Source organism: Sceloporus occidentalis, unplaced genomic scaffold (assembly GCF_023333645.1).
Source record: "Sceloporus occidentalis isolate IW3139 unplaced genomic scaffold, rSceOcc1.0.p SCAF_1, whole genome shotgun sequence".
Taxonomy (NCBI): Eukaryota; Metazoa; Chordata; class Lepidosauria; order Squamata; family Phrynosomatidae; genus Sceloporus; species Sceloporus occidentalis.
In genome coordinates, this window is record NW_028316981.1 from 44,227,054 (window position 1) to 44,245,473 (window position 18,420).

The 18,420-nt window shown below is 40.8% G+C and overlaps 1 protein-coding gene across 4 annotated transcripts in view; it reads left to right on the plus strand.

Moving 5' to 3' along the window:
• The first annotated feature begins 1,057 nt into the window (after nucleotides 1-1,057).
• The window catches only part of LRRN1 (leucine rich repeat neuronal 1), a 41,261-nt gene continuing 23,898 nt past the window's right edge, over nucleotides 1,058-18,420 (plus strand). Inside the window, exons 1-2 of one of the 4 annotated variants that reach the window (XM_089519963.1) lie at nucleotides 1,058-1,482; nucleotides 3,004-3,089. The gene's annotated coding sequence lies outside the window, so the exon portion shown is untranslated. Of the gene's footprint in view, nucleotides 1,483-1,606; nucleotides 1,703-3,003; nucleotides 3,090-18,420 lie in introns of those variants that run through there. The other 3 variants (XM_089519973.1, XM_089519943.1, XM_089519954.1) reach the window with 3 other exon arrangements.

Sequence of the window (18,420 nt, forward strand, 5' to 3'; positions counted from 1 at the left end):
ATTTGTTATTTGTTATTTGTTATTGTTTTTATTTGTGTTTATTGTATTTTAACTTTACATATTTGATATTTATGTATCCATGTATTTTTATCTCTTGTTAACCGCCCTGATCTTTGGAAGGGCGGTATATAAATAAACCATTTATTATTATTTATTTATCTATCCCTCTGAGCATTTTCAGCTTCTCTTTCTGTCCAGGAAGAATTCCCCAAAGATCCTCCATTTGGAGCATCACCAAGAAAGTTGAATTTATATTGAGCTGAGTGTTTTGAGCTTTTCTTTTCTGTCCAGGAGGAATCCCAAAACGTCCTCCATTCTGAGCATCACTAAGAAGCTGGAATTGACAGTGTTAGTGGTTCTGAGCTTTTATTTTCTGTTCAGGAGGAATACCAAAAGGTCCTCCATTTGGAGCATCACCAAGAAAGTTGAATTTACATTGGCATGAGTGTTTTGAGCTTTGCTTTCCTATCCAGGAGAAATTCCCCAAACACCCTCCATTTGGAGCATCACCAAGAAGAAACATGACTTTATCCTGATACCAAGGTTTGGAGCTTTCCGGTCCAAGAGGGATCCCCAAAACGTCCTCCATGTTGAGAACTTGGAGTTTCCATTTACTATCTGTGTCCTTTGGAGCTTGGCTTTTGTGCCCAGGAGGGATCATCATCCCCAAGAGGCCCTTCCCTTTTGAGTAGCCCTTTCCTGGTGAGGAGGAGGGCTGCCCTCCCTCTGGCCCGACTGGGAAGAAGAAGAAAGAGCTCCTCCAGGGGCGGGGGCTGGCCTTCCTCCTCCTCCTCCTCCTCTTTCCTGGGCGCTGAGGAGGCCATCTGCTCAGAGGAGAAGCTGGGGGGGAGGAGGGTGAAGGGCTGCCTGCCTTTGTCCTGCTGCCTCCTGCCTCTCTGTCTCTCCATCTGGGGCCTGGCTGGCTGGCTGGGGGGGGAGGCAGGGCGCAGCCAATGGCGAGGGCGGCCACCAGCTGACCCGCTTTGGGCTGCCACCAGGTGCGCAGCGGAGGCGGGCGGGAGCAAGGCCAACCCCGAGAGAAGGGCGGGAAGAGGAGGAGGAGGAGGAGAGAGCCAGAGAAAGACAGAGACAGACACTGGAAAGCAGCAGCAGCAGGAAGAGAGGAAGGCAAGGGAGAGCCAGGAGGAGGACAAGAAGAAGCAAAGGAGGAGAAGGCGAGGGAGGCACTGCTGGGGCTGCCCAGAGGGGACATTACAGCCTTGCGCTTCGAGGAGGAGGAGGAGGAGGAGGAGGAAGAAGACCTGGCTCTGGGACCTCCGTCCTTTGTTCCTCGCTGGTTCCCCCCTCCTTCTTTCCTGCCAGGGGAAGGGGGCGTTCTTGGTGATGGTGGTGGGCCACCTGAGAGCCAAGGGCGGCCGGAAAGAGCATCCCTCCCGGCTCCTGCGCTGAAGGAAGGAGGGAAGGAGTTGCTTGCTTGCTTGCTTTGCCTGCCTTTCTGTCCCAGCGGGGCTCCCTTCTGAGGTGAGTTGGGGGGAGGGGGCAGGAAGGAGCCCCAGAGTGGCTGCTGGGGGAAGGTCGGGGAGGGAGGGAAGGAGAGGGAAAGGGGGAGGAAGGAGAGAGAAGGAGGGAAGAAGAAGAAGAAGAAGAAGAAGAAGAAGAAGAAGCAAGAGGAAAAGAAGGAGCGAGTTTTGCCTGGAGAGCCCAGGGACTAGGGATGGGTTTGCTTGGAGTGCCTGGAAAAGTGAGTTCCTTGGGCAAAGGTGGGCTTTGGTTTGGGAAGGTGGCCGAGGGCATTGCAACCAGGGACTGAAAGGAAGAAAGAAAGGGTGGGTTGTTGTTGTTGTTGTCGTGTTTCCTCTCTCCTGGGGGTTGCTTGTCAAGTTTCTTGTTCACTTTTGGGTTTCTCTCCAGAGGAGGTGCTCTTGGCAGGTTTCTGCTGAGGCCGAGAGAGTGTGACTTGCCCAAGGTCACCCAGTGACCCTGGTCTCCAGGATTTACTCAACTAGAAATCGAACTCATGAATAAGTCAAGGGCAGAGTTTGGGGCCAAAATGATGGATTTTGATATGGCCCATGGATAAATCGAGGGTGAGATTTAGGGCCATGTAACAATGGATCCATGAAGCAAAGGAAAACAATGCCAAAGAGCTTACAAAATTCCAGCGGGAATAACTGTGCTCATCCTAAAGGCTGGGTGGATGGGAGAGTAGAAGGGGGTCAGTGCTTCCAGGGCAGATTACACTCTTCCCTTTCACCAGGGAATGAGTTAAAGTACAGTACTTACATTGACCCATGGATAAGTCAACTCAGATTTCTTGCCTCTATTTTTTGACTTAAATTTCTAGACTTATACATGAGTATATGCAGTAGTCCAACGCTCCAAGCCTTACACAGCTTTGGCTCCTGGCTAGAAATGGGCCAACACAGGGACCCAGGGTAACAGACCCAGGGGGGGACTTGGTCTGTGATTGCTGCCCCCTTGGAAGGGAAAGAGTAAAGAGGAATTGCCTCGGTTGAGTTGCTTCATCCCCCAAGTCTTGCCTGGTAGGGAAGGATGAGGCAACTTGGTCCAAGTCCCTTCCCTCTTTGCTGAAGGGAGGCAGAGTTGGGGGCAGGGGCTACCCTTTGAGCTTGAAGCCCCAGGGGTTTCTCAGGTGAAGGCTCGCCATCATTGACCAAAAGTGGGCAAAGTTTGCCAGGCTGCCAGGCCGCCGCCTCTTTGCCCTGCTCTGGAGGCTTCATCCCAGACTGAGGTGCTCCTGCCCCATTGTCTTTCCGCAGAGCCCTGGAAAGCTTTCAGTGCAAGTGAGCCATGTGGTCTCTTTGCCGTTGCATTGCTGGCTTCGGCGGATTTCTTGCGGCCAGGAAAGTTAGATCTGTCCAGCAATGGCTAGGATAGCAGTCAAGATGCTTATTTGGTCGTATCCTCTGTTGTAAACCGCTCGGATTCCCAGTGATTGGGCGGTATATAAATAAATCCTATTATTATTATTATTATTATTATTATATTAATGCTCTCTCTCTTCTTCATATCTCTTTAAAGAACACCTCTCTGTGTGCAAGCATTCTTGCCAGAATGTTTCCCAGACGATCACCTTCCATGCAGTTGAATCTTCTTATTTCTCTCTGGTTAGTCGAGGGTTGATGTTTTTTCCCCTCCCTCCCCTCCACCTCATAATCTCTTTCTCTCTTCCTTCTTAGCCCCCTCTCTTCCCTTTGTTCATGTTGATTTTTAAACCAGATTATCTTGCTGCAATGGGAGAAAGAGAAAGAGATTTTAAAAAAAATTAAAGCTAGTCACCCAAGACAGGAAAAGTATACAGGGTGTGTGTGTGTGTGTGTGTGTGTGTTTTCCTTTCCAATTCCCATTTTGTATGGTGAAAAAGAGACTGGTGCTGTCTGTCCAGTGGGGTGGGCATGTGTGTCCCCCTTAAATCTCTGATTTGCATGCAAATGTGAGTGCACCCTGGCAGATGTCTTGCCTCATCCATTCACATGAAGGAATTTGAAAAGACAAGGAGGCTTCAGTTTAACAATAGACCTTAAGAAAACGGTATAAAGGCTCAGTGTGAGAGCCCCCCCACCCCCCATTTTCTGTGTGGAAATTATACAGCTTTGCTGTCTGTGGTAATCTGACCCATTATGGGACAAAACCTTTTCAGAAGTTTGAGGCAGCCTCTGAATGCCAGGTAGGCTATAAGAGCAAGCAGGGCCTTTATCTTTTCCAACTTGTTTTAACAGGGGCAGAGTGGTCTGGTAACTTTGAGACTACATCCACAAATGAACCCAGTAAGTCTGAGCCGTTGTGTGAGGAGAACTGAGTGCCCTGAAGCACAAAGTCCTGGGGTTGATGTTGAAATGTTAAGATCTGGATATTCCGGGCAAGGATTCCAGACAAGGTCACCTAGTCAGCAATTGGAAGGTGGTCTTCATCTTGGAAGAAAAACTAGTTTCTGAGGAGACACATCAGGCAGTAGGAAGAGATTAGCTCCCTAATAAATTAAAAGGCTTATCTAGATTATAAATTTTAGAGTCATAGAATCATAGAGATGGAAGAGACCACACAGGCCATCCAGTCCAACCCCTGTCATGTTGGAACTCAAAATCAAAGTACTCCTGACAAATGCCATCCAGCTTCTGAGGTCAGAAATACAGTAATTCATTTTAGTGTTAGATACAGATTCTCTTATTAGTATGGACTGCAATAATATGGAAACTTTATTTATTACCGTGCATTAGCTTTTTTATTATTATTAACTACACTATATCATGTCTTTCCACCAGTGAGTTTGAGGCAGCATACTTGGCTCTTCTCCCCACTTTATCCTCACAACAGCTTTTAGAGTTAGATCACAGGCTGATGAGAGAGTAACTGACCCAAGGTCATCAAGAGGTCTTGGAACTTGAACCTGCCCAACACCATAACAACTACACTACAACTGAAGCCTTTAAATTAAGCTCCTTCTAGTTTCATTTAGTTCCTGAAAAATGTTTTTCCAGCAGTAAACTGCCAATTTGCTAGCAAACAAAACAAACGGGAGTATTGCAAATAAGTCTGGAAAGGTGACTAGTCCACCTCTCTACAAATGCCTGTAAATTACTATAAAGTTGTCCCTGTCACTGGAAGCATTTCTCAGTTTCTGCAGGTGACTTGGTGGCTTTGTACTTCCTTTAGGCATGTTGCAAGAATATATTTTTATGGGAACCTGGAAAGTTATGCTGGCAAGACTGCTAGTGAGAGAACCAGTGTGGTGTAATGGTTAGAGTGCTGAACTCAAATTCTGGGAGACAGGGTTTGAATCCCTGCTCAGCCATAGAAACCCACTGGGTGACTTTGGGCAAGTCACGCATTCTCAGCCTCAGAGGAAGGCAGTAGCAAACAACCTCTGAACAAATCTTACCAAGAAGACCCTGTGATAGGTTCACCACAACTCAGAAAAGATAATATAATCACAACTCAGAAAAGACTTGAAGGCACACAGCAACAAACTACTGGTGAAGTCTGAGAAATCGTTGTTCCACTGTGCACACAAGCCCTTTCCTTTTCATCCTGAGTGATTTCGGTTATATCAGCATTACATAGTTATCTCAGTTTCATGCCACTTTGATTGTCCCAGCCTAAGGAATCATGGCATTTGAAGTTGGGGGAGGTTCCTAGAATGATCTGTTACAGAGCTCCGGTCCAGTGCTACTCAAAGAGGTGGTTCACGAATTGATATTGGTCTGGGAACCATTGGCTCCTGGTCTGCAGTAATCTTCCAAGAAAGAAAGAAACAGTTGTAATCATTTGGCTGAAATATAGTTGTCCCCGATATATAAGAAACAAATAACCAGTCCTCCACATCATATAGCCTGAGAATCAGTGAACTCTTCTAAACTACATCCCCCTTATATCAGCATATAGTATAGAATTAAATTGATTTAATTCTTAATTCCTCCCTTTTCAGCAGCTAACACTCCCAGGGGGTTCCTCAGAGTGGAACCATGACAGTTAATGAAACTGAAATATCTGATATATTCCAGACATACCTTTAATTAACCATAATAGGACAGATCTAAGTTACAGTGTCTATAATAAGATCCCAGCCTTCTGAATCTCGCATCATCTAGATAAGACTTGGAAGCCTTTATGGCAGAGTAAATCTATAACATCCCATATTTGGATTCCAATCTGCCAATCTTACTTAGCTCCTGAACATGGAGTTGGCATCAGTTACTGAACCGATAGACTTTCTCCTTTAAAAAAAGTTGTTTGATGTAGTAGATGCACCTGAGTTTCCTTTTCTTATTGCATTAGTTTTTTTGTTTACTTTGTTCTTGTGCATTTTCTTGTCATTAGCATGGTCATGAGTATGCAAGAGTAAGAAGAAGCAGAAAAGTAAACATTTAATTTATGCTGGAAAAGTTTGTGTTGGAAAAGGAGATACTCAGTGGTACTCAGGCTTTTTACCCTTGGGGACCCCCTTTGTATCTACATGTGGACATCGTCATCGTCCCCCCATTTAGAATATAAATAAAAATATTTTATTTTATTAGTGTGCATATATTCAATTACACATTCACATATATTCATATTTTAACATTTCATAAGGAAATAATATTCAAATTAGAACAGTTTTATATAAGCAAATTCAATGTTTAACTCTATGCATGTGTAATTTTAACATAAAAACATTTGGGAAAAAAGGAGAAGGAGGAGAGATCAGGACCTTGAAATCTCATGCCCCCTTGAGCAACTTTTGTGCCCTCCTGGGGTCTCATCCTGCCATCTGAGAACACTGGTTTAGATGTTCTCTGGAAGAAAGGAAGAAATAAATGTATTTACTGTATACACTTGAGTATAAGTTTGATTGTGAGTTCCTGCATGGCAGGGGGTTCGACTGGATGGCCCTTGTGGTCGCCTCCTACTCTATGATTCTATGTTTCTACATGAGTATATACAGTAATACTCTGCTCTGTAAAAATCAACATTCATTCCAGTTCTTGGTGACCTTTGTTTTGTTTGCACCTCGTTTCCCCCCTACTCTCTGCCTCTTACTTTGTTTGCCTGAAAGATTATTTCATGCTCACAGATATCATCCTTGTACATGGATGTAGTTCCTTCCAGCTGTCTAGGATCAAGCATCACATTTTCAGACAGCCATCAGCCACTTCTCCAGTCCTACACCTGACCATCTACTGTAATCAGTCTCTGCTCTTTGTTTACAGAGCAAGCTCTACAGTAAAACAGAAAAAGCAACGTAGTGTTTTTCTTCAGAATCACACTGACCAGCATAAATGAAAGACCTGCTTACAGATGGAATTTACTAGATTGCTCTAACTTCAGAATATTGAGTTGGAGCAAGTAGTTCAAGGCTCTTGAGGGTTAAGGTAGCATGTCATTAGCAGGGCAGATGCCCTTCAAATGTAAATCATGGAAATTTTAGGATTGGATAGCTTCTGTGCTGTAGATCACACTTGCAACCAGCTGCTCTTTCTGTAAAGCTTGAGGCAGAAGTATGTCTATTAATATTAATTCTGCTAATCAAAGCTCAAGGAAATAAGAATAGCATTGTAATTTAATATAATGTGCAGCAGCTTTAGAGTCAGTAAACTTGCTCTTTTGTTAGTCTGTTTTTATAAATGCATTTCATTGTTTAGTTAGTTGATACCTGAAAAGGTATTAAAAAGAACTGTTTAGGCTTCAAGGGAAGTGTTAAAATCTATCCCTTATGTTAAATGAAAATCAGTTTGCATAACAACAGATTAGCAGGGGAAATCTCTTTATGTATGATGAAACTTCTTGGAGCAGTGGTGAAGATTTTGCATTGAAATGAGTCAACAGGCATCAGTCTAATTCTAGCATAATCAGTGACAGATTTACTTATAAGAAACCACTTTCTTCAATGCAATTTTGTTTCATCTGCTCATCTAAAAAGAAGAAAAGGGCCCATTTGTTCCATCAGATCCCATTATTTCATCACTAGAAGAACTTTTCAATATGGGTTTATCTGAATGCATTGTATATCTGGGTTTAATTTTCCATAGTTAACCTGGAGATGAACAATATCTGTTCCAGATATTTTTTGTTTTTGTTTTTTAAACCTATACAACTGTGCTGGAGAATGATGCAAGAGGAATCCCCCCACACATGCTTTTAAGACTGCAGATTCAGTTGATAAACTTATTCTTTTGAGGTTTACTCAGATTCTCTGAGGACAGTGAAAACATTTGTATGTATAAACTGGCAGCCTTTGGGAAAGCCTGATAAGGTGATTCTAGTTGATTCAGCTCCATTCATTTCAATGGAGATTACTCTCAAGTCAATGTAGTTAGGATGACAGCCTGAAAGTGTTTTTGAGGAGGGAAGAGGGCAAGGGATCAACCTTTTAAAAAGGACACGGGAAGATTAGTTTAACAATCATTCACATGCACACCCCACCTTTTCAAAAAGGGATAAAACAAGAATAGGGAACCAACCACTAGTCTTAATCTGACAAAGTTTGAACAGAACTAATGAATATATGTTAATAAACCTGTGTTTATTGCTTATTTAATTTTAATGCTTTAAAAACAAAATCAGAGCTTTGAGGAATTAAAAATGAATCGTAATTTTTCAGACCCAGCCATCCCAGTTCACAAATAATACTCTTTTTGGCAGGCATGTGGTCCCCACAGCTGTCCTCTCATTTGTGTATGAAATAGAAACACTGGTGTCATTTGTAGGTTACCATAGCTACACGAACAATACATGTGTGATACTTCATCCTTCCAAGCTAAAAGGGTTTTTCAGTACTGTGACTATAAAATGTCTCCCAGGCAAGAAGGAGACTTATAAGAAGAGGGCCTTAAAAACCACACACACCTCTCATTTCTTCCCTTTTTAAATCACTGTCCATAATGTTAACTTGTCACAGTGCTTCTTTTCAACTTAACAAAAGGTAATTACCAGCCACCAGCCAAATAAAACACTCTGGCCAGCCAAAGACCATGTTCCCCCTGCGGATTGCAGGTGCTTCATAGGCTCATGAGTCTGACATTTGAATAATATTCACAGAGTAAGTTTTACCTGGTGAGCAAGATTTGGCAGGATATTTAAGATTCCAAATGATTATTTTGACTCCAAATGTTTATCTTGACTCCAAACTGCTATACTCAAATGAAGATAATTCTGAACTTTATTCGGAGTTCAGTTCTTTTTCTTTCTCTCTCTCTCTCTCTCTCTCTTTTTGAAATGTGACATCATTTAGTTAATGTCTGCTCTTCATGCAACTTGTCCCTGCCTTTGCTGTATTCATTCTAACTATATTTGGGGATGAAATAATAGACAAGTGGGGAAATGAATTAGGATTAACTGACAAATTTTTGGATTAGGTAGGATTAACGACGGATTTTAGAACAAGTATAAAAATGCTGAAAGTTAGTTTTGGGGCTGTTTTGCCTCTTGTAATGCTGGTTAAGGAGGTATGATAACTTCTTTCATTTCTTGTTGAAATGTTATATCTGCTTCGTCTTTCTTGCTCTCTGGCATTTAGATGTTGGCAAATAATTCTGTTAGATATTACTGTGGCAAAATAGCTAAATGTGGTTCCAGGTTGAGCTCCTACTATCTCTAGTCCACAGAGTTTTGGATGGCACAATGATGATAAAATGCTATGCATATTTAGTCAGAGTGTCACTGTGTTCAGGGGGCTTCCTCCCTGGTATGTGTGCACAGAATTATTGCGAGAGGCACTGGAGAGCTAATGCCAGTTGTATGCACAGCTTGAAAACGTTCCTTTCTTAAAGATTACAACTCCCAGAGTCCATGGCCACATCACTGTGGGATTAATGAGCTAGGTGGACCTAGTTAAAGAAGCTGTGTACATTCACTTACTGGTGCCTTCTGGTCAGAGCTTCTCAGAGGGAAAGCCCAAGGCCCCACACCAGTGAATGAGCCTGATGCTCCAAATGCAGCAGGGCTGGCTCACCACATTCTGAACAGATTGAACTAATTATACACATTACAAGTTAATGAGCATCTCCCCTCACCCACCCTGCCCCTGCAGACCATTAAGAGAAGTGTCTAAAATTGCTTAAGTGCACACAGAGTTTAATTTGCTAGTTCACAGGAAATATGTCTGTTGAGTACCAGATGCTAGAGATAAACAACTGGGGCTACTATTTCCTTCATGGCATGAAAGCTTTAGAATTGCATGGCTCTATGTTGCCAGGATCACTGTATAATTCAATGGATCTCAGTCTGGCCTACCAATCCAGTTCTTACATGTGTAGTCTGTAAGGATTCCAACTTTATCAATATAGTTTACACAATATGTACTTCCCCCCCCCCCTTTGAGTGCAAAACTTCTGTGACTCTGTAATCTAATGAAAACTTGTGCTAAGAGCAAAAATGGCCTTCCACACACACCCCACCAACTTTCAGATTTAAAATAACTAAAAAATTTTTGCCTTCAAATCTGAAAAGCTATTGACTTGTATTGTGTGTTTCATTTTCATCGGCAGTTCTTTGGTGCTAGTTTTACAGGGCACCACTTTTGAGTGTGTTTCAGTGTAGAAATTCTATTTTTGAAACACCTTACAGTTTAGTATGATATTTCATGTTTGGGGGATTTTTTCATATTCTTATAAATATGACAAGTATTACCATCTTGGGAAGCCATGAAGGTGTTTATTCAAACATAGTGTCATTTTTTTCAGTGATACTGATATATATATATCTCCTCTGCTCCCATCTTATTTCCAGGTTAGTAAATGGCTTTTTAAAGAGACATCATTACAATCAACAGTCAAAGCTTTTGAACATTATATGTTCTCTGGAAATGTTACCTTTATTTTACCATGTTTGCTTGCGTTTGCATTGCATGCTCTCTTCCTTCCTGCAACCAGAGCTGTATGGTTCTAAGTCCTTCTCCTAACATGATCACATAATGTAGGATGCATTTCATGGTCATGGTCTCAGTGGTAATTGATGTACACTGTCTCTCTTTGAACCCTGGCAGTTCCATAGCAACAACAGGTCTGTTTCCCTCTACATTTTTTGGCTTCAGGCATCCTGTTTTAATTGAAATCAGGGGGCCTTTCATGGTACCCATTTATAGTGCAGCAGTTCCACTTCAACTGCCATGGCTGCATTACATGGAATCTTGGGCATTGTAGTTTGGTGAGGCACTAGAGCTCCCTGACTGAAAAAATCCTAAATACTCCTCCCCAAACTGCAAATCTGAGGATTCAGTGTACACAAACTTTGTTTCATGTACAAAATTATTTAAAATATTCTGTATAAAATTACTTTCAGGCTATGTGTATAAGGTGTATATGAAACATAAATGAATTTCATGTTTACGCTTTAATTCCAACTCCAAGATCTCATTATGTATATGCAAATATTCCCAAATCCAAAAAATAAAATAAATTGAAATCCAAAAACACTTCTAGTCTGAAGCATTTTGGAAAAGGGAGACTCGACCAGTAATGAAACTATTAAATTCATCACAATCGACAATGTAATCGAAACATACTAAAAGGCCATTTTGAAGAGATGTGTCTTCATACCCTTCCTAAAAGCAGTGAGAAGGTAACTTGTTCAGAATTTTGAAGGGAGCACATTCTCCAACTTGGATGTAACGTATTTCTAACAAGCTACTTATGGAGCACAGACACCCAAAGTCAAAAAAGACAATCTGTCATTATTATGACTGGAATCCTCTCGGTGACATACCCAGGTATAATGTCAAATTAAACTTGCACATGTCCTTTAAAAGTCATTACAGAAGGAGGTATTCATTACCTCCTGTGGACAACAAGCTCATGACCACAGAACCCACCACTTCAGTGCTCTACCCCTCACTCGATGGCCATTTAGCTGAAAGGGCAAATCGTTTAAGTTGTCTACCTATATAATTACCTGATGTGGTTTGGATCCATAATTAAAATTCTCCTTTCCATTCATGTTAAGGTTGTCCATCTTCAGAAACTAATGGATCCATATAGATTCCTGAAGGTTGTCAAGGAGCTTCCAAATGGTGTGGCTTGTTTTCCTGTTGACGTCTTTGTGATACTTTTAGCAATAGAGAGCTACCTTGAGTGGTTGGCATGATTTGTCTGAAGCACACACTTCCACTTCTTAGAACCTGTTCACCCTGGCTTACCATAGAGGTCAGGATCATGAAGCAATGGCTTGAACACAGCCGGCAAGTTGGGGGGAGCCCTCATAGTGAATCAATGCAGATGCAGATAAGAGCTCATTACTAAGCCCTCTCTGGCAGTAAAGATAACTAAAAACCAGCATTTCTCTGCTACTGTTGTGTCTGTGCAGTGCATTCCAGTTAAGCTTTCCTGAGTGTTTTATGGCATTCTGCAACATTGCCCAGAAGATGAAGTAAAGGTACCTATTGTGATTTTACTTGGTAAATGTTTTGAAGAATTGTCTCTTGAATTCACCTCAGCCTGGCTGCAACAGATGCTGCTATCTATCTTATGGGTGTGCCCAGTGTGCTCTGTGAACCTGTTTTGTTAAATTAATGTCATTTGCATCCTATGGATGCAGAGAAGGAGCTTGAGTAGGGTGGCCTACATGTTTGCAAAGTTACTTTTAAAAATATAATTGCTTTTGAGGCCTGGGAACTTTTAAAGGTTTCTTTTCTTTTCTGTTTCTCAAAAGGAACTTTGAGAATTACATTTGATTAGTTTAAAAAAACTGAATTCTACAAACTGCTATCTGATTTTTTTAAAAAAGAATATTCCCAGAGGTTTCAATCTAGTAACTCTCTCAAAAAAAGGAGATAAAATTAGTCTAGCATGACTTGTTCTTGAGAAGCGTGTGATGGCCCTTTGTAATAGCTGTGTTCTTTTCCAAATGTTCACAGATTGGCTGCTTAATGATCTATTCTAGAGCCTGGAAATTTGGTAGTTGCTTGAACACTTTCATCTACCTTTTGAAGATGGGGATGTTTGCCCATATGCAGTCTTATGGCATCTTACCTGCTATACATGAATTTTCAAGAAGTATAGATGGAGGATATTATCATATGGAGGATGGGATGTCATTGTCCCATCCCTGTCCCATCCTTCCCACGTGATTGCAGGAAGGACTTTCAGACAACACTGCATTTATCTGGACATTATCCTATCTGGAAAGTGCGAGTGACAACGATCGCATGAAAGACTTCCATATGACATCACACTGATCCTGTCACTGAATTGTCATTGCCTGGCATTTTACATTAATGGTACCCCAAATTTGGGATGGCGGTGTGGATGTAGAGATTTGTTGAGCCATAAAAGTGGCCTTTCTTCAACCATGGTTTAAAGAATATAAGAATGAAGCACCAAAGTAGGTGAAGTTAATGATACTTTTATCATTAATGACCTCAGATTTTAACCGAATCAGCATATATCCATATCCAAAACACGTACCAATAACACTTAAATGACCAAAAAAATTACTCAGGGACTGGAAAATTTAGCATTTATTTTGCTGTAAGACAGAAAGTATACACTTCTTAACAGTTGTGGCCCATACATGTTGAGTCTTCCTTATCTGGAATTCCTAAATCCAAAATATTCCAAAAACTAAAACTTTTGTAATGGGTTTCTGAGATAGTGACATCTTTGCTTTCTCTTGGTTCTGTGTATGCAAGCTTTCTTTCCTACATAAAATAATAATATTAATAAAATATTATGTATAAAATATTATTTAAGATATGTGTGTAATGTGTATATGAAGCATAAATGAATTTAGATTTAGATTTTCATCCTATCGCCAAGAGATCTCATTCCATTTATTATAGTTATTATGTTGTGTGCCTTCAAGTCATTTCTGACTTATGGCGACCTTCAGGTAAACCTATCATGAGGCTTTTAGGGGGTGAGAGTTTGTGCCTTGCCCAAGGTCACCCAGTGGGTTTCCATGGCTGAGCTTGGAATTGAACCCTGATCTCCAGAGGCATAGTCCGGTGCTCAAACCACTACACCACACTGGCTCTGTCATTATGTATGTGTGTACAAATACAAGATATATATATATATATATATATACACACACACACACACACACACACACACACACACATACAAAATCCAAAGCACTTCTGCTCCTGAGCATTTCAAATAAGGGAGACTCAAGCTGTGTAGTAATTTAGGAACTTCAGTAGCTCACTATATGAAAGATCTTCATATACAGCGCACCTGTGACATATGCAGCTTTAACTTTACATGGAAGGTTAAGCCACTGGGGAATGAATGGCGTGCGCGTGCGGCACACTGAAAGCAGGAACGCTCCCCCATTGAAACTAATGGGGTTTGAGCGTATGCATTTTCCCCCATATGCAGGGGGGTCCGGAACATATCCCCACATATGGGGAGGGGCCACTGTACAAAGTGTATGACAATATAAGAAAACACACATAAGAACAAACACCAAACTTGATCGTTGTATCTCATGCGTGTTGTATTTCAAAAGAGATCACAGAAGTTATTTCATGGGAATAATCCCTTCCCTTTTAATTTTTGTGTTTGTCCATTTAATTGTTGTGTATAGCATTTTGGTATATAGCAGCGATCTAGTAATCAATATTTTTGCAATGATCAAGTATTTTTTTCTTTAAAACTTACTTTTAGGTCATTACTGTTAATATCTATATACAGTGATGCTATTTGTATACATAGGGCTTTGTAAAGAATGACCTGGGACCTGTCAAAAAATGAAAGATCCCTATCCCAAGACATTCTAAAAGAGATAAAGGGGAAGAAGAAATTTTGTTTGTGTTGTATGTGCCACTTCAGCTATAATAGTACAGCATTGACTAATGAGCTTCTATTACAAACTTCTGCTTTGATGAATGAAAATCATTGTCAAAGTTAGGTAAAAGAAATCCATTGTCTTACTTGGTATAAGAACACAATTTGGAAGTGTTCTTTCTCCATATATAACAAAATTGTGACACAGAAGCAGAGACCAAAATCCTATTGTCTCTGCTGGTGTAGTCTTGCTGACAGCAGAAGTTATAGCAAGAAAACAGCTATAGACAGTGATGGGGGAAAAAAGAAGAAACCACTGGCAACAACAGATGCTGCAAGCTCTTGAGCTTTCTGTTCCCTGAACGCTTGGTTTCTGGGAGGAGTATTACCAAGGTAATGTGGGAGAATGGTTTGAAAAATCACCTACACCATAGGACATACTCTCTTGGCTCTGGAGAATCCTGCAGAAGCCAGTCATCTGAGGACCAAGCCATTTGGAGGCAACAGCCTTCTCCTTTGCCACTTTCCTCTCTCTGTTTGAATCAGGGCTGGGGAATAGGAGTAAGGAGTAAAAGATTTTTTACAGGAGTAGGAGTAGGAATAAGGAGTAACAAAATACAATTTTATTATATTGCACTGGGGAAGGGACTGGGAGGCAAAAGAGACATTGACACACGCACACACATGCCAACCTTACAAATCAACCGGGGCTTTTCCCCAGGGCTGAGAAGTAGGAGTAGGAGTAAAGGAGTAAGAGGTTTTTACAGGTGTAGGAGCAGGAGTAACATTAAGAAAAAATCTCTTACCCTGGAGTAGGACAAGGATAATCCCAAAATCACCACTATTCCCCAGCCCTTGTTTGAATGAAGAGAGACTAAAATCATTCATGTAATGATCCCTCTATGCCAGGGTGCACAAGTACAGAGAGGTTGGGGACCATCTCCCTGCATCCCCTAATTTGGATGATTTCTTGAACCCTTTTCCAGGATTTTTGAAGAGTGTTGTGGGCTCTGTGTGATAGGAGAAGGAAACCAACACATTTGAGACCAGGTTTAGGTTGATATGGAGGTCTGGGGATTATAATATCACTCCAAAATCAGCATGAAAGAGCTATACAGAAATTTTAGAATGCAAAAAGCAATGTAAATTTTGCTTAAGTGTGTTTTGAAAAAATGTTAGTCCCTTCTTCTTAGCTGCTAATTGTTGGCCTTTATTTTTTATGGTTAGTAATAAGTCATTTTTTGTTCTTATTTTTATTATACATTTCTGAAAACTCTTTGGATGATAAACTTTAGAAGTCATATTTGCCAAACTGTCAGTGGCGCGCCCCACTCTCGCTATCTTTCGAAACAGTTAACTATCGAATAAGAACAATGTTGATAGCTTAAGTTGTATGAAGGTAGATAATAATGTACATCAAATCAATTAATTTCTATCCACCATATATTGATACTATTGATATTATTGTCATCACAGTCATTAATGGGAAATGACGAGAGTGGGAAGGGAAGCAAAGCTGTGGCTGGGGGAAACTACAAGATTATGGATTTAGGCAGTGGCCAATTGGAGTAGTGTGGGGCAGTGGGAGATATAGCGATAACAGGGTGGAAATGAAATGTAAGGGAAGATGGGAACGATGCCTGAAATCTATCCCATCTTCCATCCAACCTGTTAGCCCAAAAGAACCAAGGGTCGTCCCAACCATACCACAGACCCTTTGCAATGCCAGGCCAGTGAGGAACAACTCTCATATAATCTATTATTTGTTGGAAGAGGAGAATCTACACTGTGGAAGTAATGTAGTTTGATGGCATTCTAAGTGCTGTAGCTCCATCTTACTGAAACCTGGGATTTATAATTTTTACTGGTCTGTAGCTTGCTCTGCTAATGATTACTAGTGCCTCACAAAACTACAACTATAGTATGGAGCCATGACAGTTAAAATCCCATCAAGCTGCATTATTTTGTAAATGTAGAATCTACAAAAACTTTTGCTACAATCTTCTTTTTCTCAATTGGTCTCAAAGATGCTACAAGATCACTTTGTATACTGCTATAACATGGTTATTTCTTTGAAATTGATTTTCGCTATTAGAAACTGAGTTGGCTGTTAGAGAGAACAAGTGTAGTACAATGCAGCTGTGGTGTCCTGAATTGAAATATTCCATCACCTTGCTGACTTTTAGACAAGCCAACCTGACAGGGCTGTCCAATATAAATATAACACCTTGTATTCCTTAGTTTCCTCATCTGTTCAGAAGGAAGAGATACAAATGTTGCAAATGCTCCTTTGAACAGAACTGTTTTTCTCCTTTATTTGGGAAGAGGCTTGCCCAACAAGTTTTGCTGAGATCCTGCATTACAAAATGTAGCTACAGAGATGTGGTGATTTTCCAGAGCTACTACCCAAGCCCTGCTTTTTCAGCAGCACAATCTGTGCACATCACAGCCATATCCAGCCAGTGGGGTGGGGCAGCCGAAGTGTGTCCAGCTCTCTTCTTATACTAGTTGTACTGTGACAGACCGACTATCATAGCCCACTCAGCTACAGGAAGAGAGTAGGAACGCTCTCCATTGCCCCCCTGCTCTATGGCAACATGCAAATGGTCATGTTTGAGTGGGGAGAGGGGGTGCATTACTGAAAATATGGGTTTTGAGGAAACCTTTGGTCATTGCAGGTGCAGTGACTGTAAAAGTGAATTCTGATAGCACAAGCCAGACTTACAACAACAACAACAACAACATTATTATTATTATTATTATTATTATTATTTATGTTTTCCCGCCTCTCCCAGTGGATCAAAGCGGGAACATCATAAGTGACTACGATCTCAGCCTCTATTTTCTGTTGAAAAAGAGAAACAAAACTTTGCAGTTATATATTCCATAGTCTGTTACTTAGTCTGTTACTTAACAATAAAAGACACTTTCCTACTGCACAGCTGATCTCTCACAACTGCTATCCAAAGCACATCTGCCCAACTTTATGCCATCCAGAATATTAGGCTACAACTGCTGTAATCCTATTGCTGACATCTCTTTGGAGGACAGGAGGGTAGAAAAGTATTGCACTAAAATTCAGTTGTATTAAATTATTCCTTTCCTCAGTCCTACAAAAATAATGCACCACTATTGTGCATTAAGGAGCTGAAAGAGTCATTAGTACTAAAGGTATCTGTCATTCCTCTAGAAAAGAAATGTTTATCTGCCAACAGAAACTTCCAACTGATCTTGCCCACAATTTCATTCACAGTATGGTAAGGATTTTGCTTATGGTCAGTGGCAGAAATCTAGAAGTGGGATCACCACCACACTAACATAGGAGCCACCAGCTAACAATATGGCTTGTCATCTGTTTGGTGCACTAGTGCTAATTCATACTGGAAAAGCAAAGCGTACTGCCAGCTGGCCTTATAGACAGTCTGACTTTATAGCATATAAGCTTGTGTGTCCTGTGTTAATAGAGCTCTCACAGGACAATGACAATATTTTTATTGACTAGTAGAAATACATAAATAAATAAAATTTTCTGCAAGATATTTTGGGGAGCAGGGTTGTTCTGTGCTCCAAATTACAGTCAGAAAAAAAGAATAAATCTCAATAAAACTGGGCCAATGCTGCTCCAAAATAGGGGATTCTATTGATCCATGGGTTGGTTTTGAAGGATTGGCTTGTTTTAGAGTATCCGTATACCTTTTGACATTCAGTCTTAAAAGGAACACAGGAAGTGGCTTCCTTCCCACTCCCATTATTATCATTGTTTGTTCCCTGCTTGGGACTCAGGTTACACACTGAAAGAGATGCAATGCAAATACAAGATACAATAGTTAAAAATACAAAAGATTGACATTTAAAAAAGAATCATACTGTTAACAAAACTATAAACAATTTAAAGCATACAATTAAAATCTTAAGAAGCAGTTTAAAACAAGTATAATTAAAACAGTACAACACACTGTTACAAGCCCTTCCTTTAAAAATCTTCATTTCTCAAGAGCCTGTTGGAATACAAAAGTCTTTGGCTGTTTATGGAAGGACAGCAAGTAGGGAGCTATTCCAGCCTCACTATAAAAGGAGTTCCAAACTGAGAAGGTCCTATCATGTATCCTCACTGCCCCCATATGGGCAGATATGGTCTGTTAGATAGAACGGACTTAAGTCAAATAGGATTTTAGGGTGTCATAACCAGTACTTACATGAATTCAGACCATGGATTCACTTACCTCTTGAAGTGGAAATT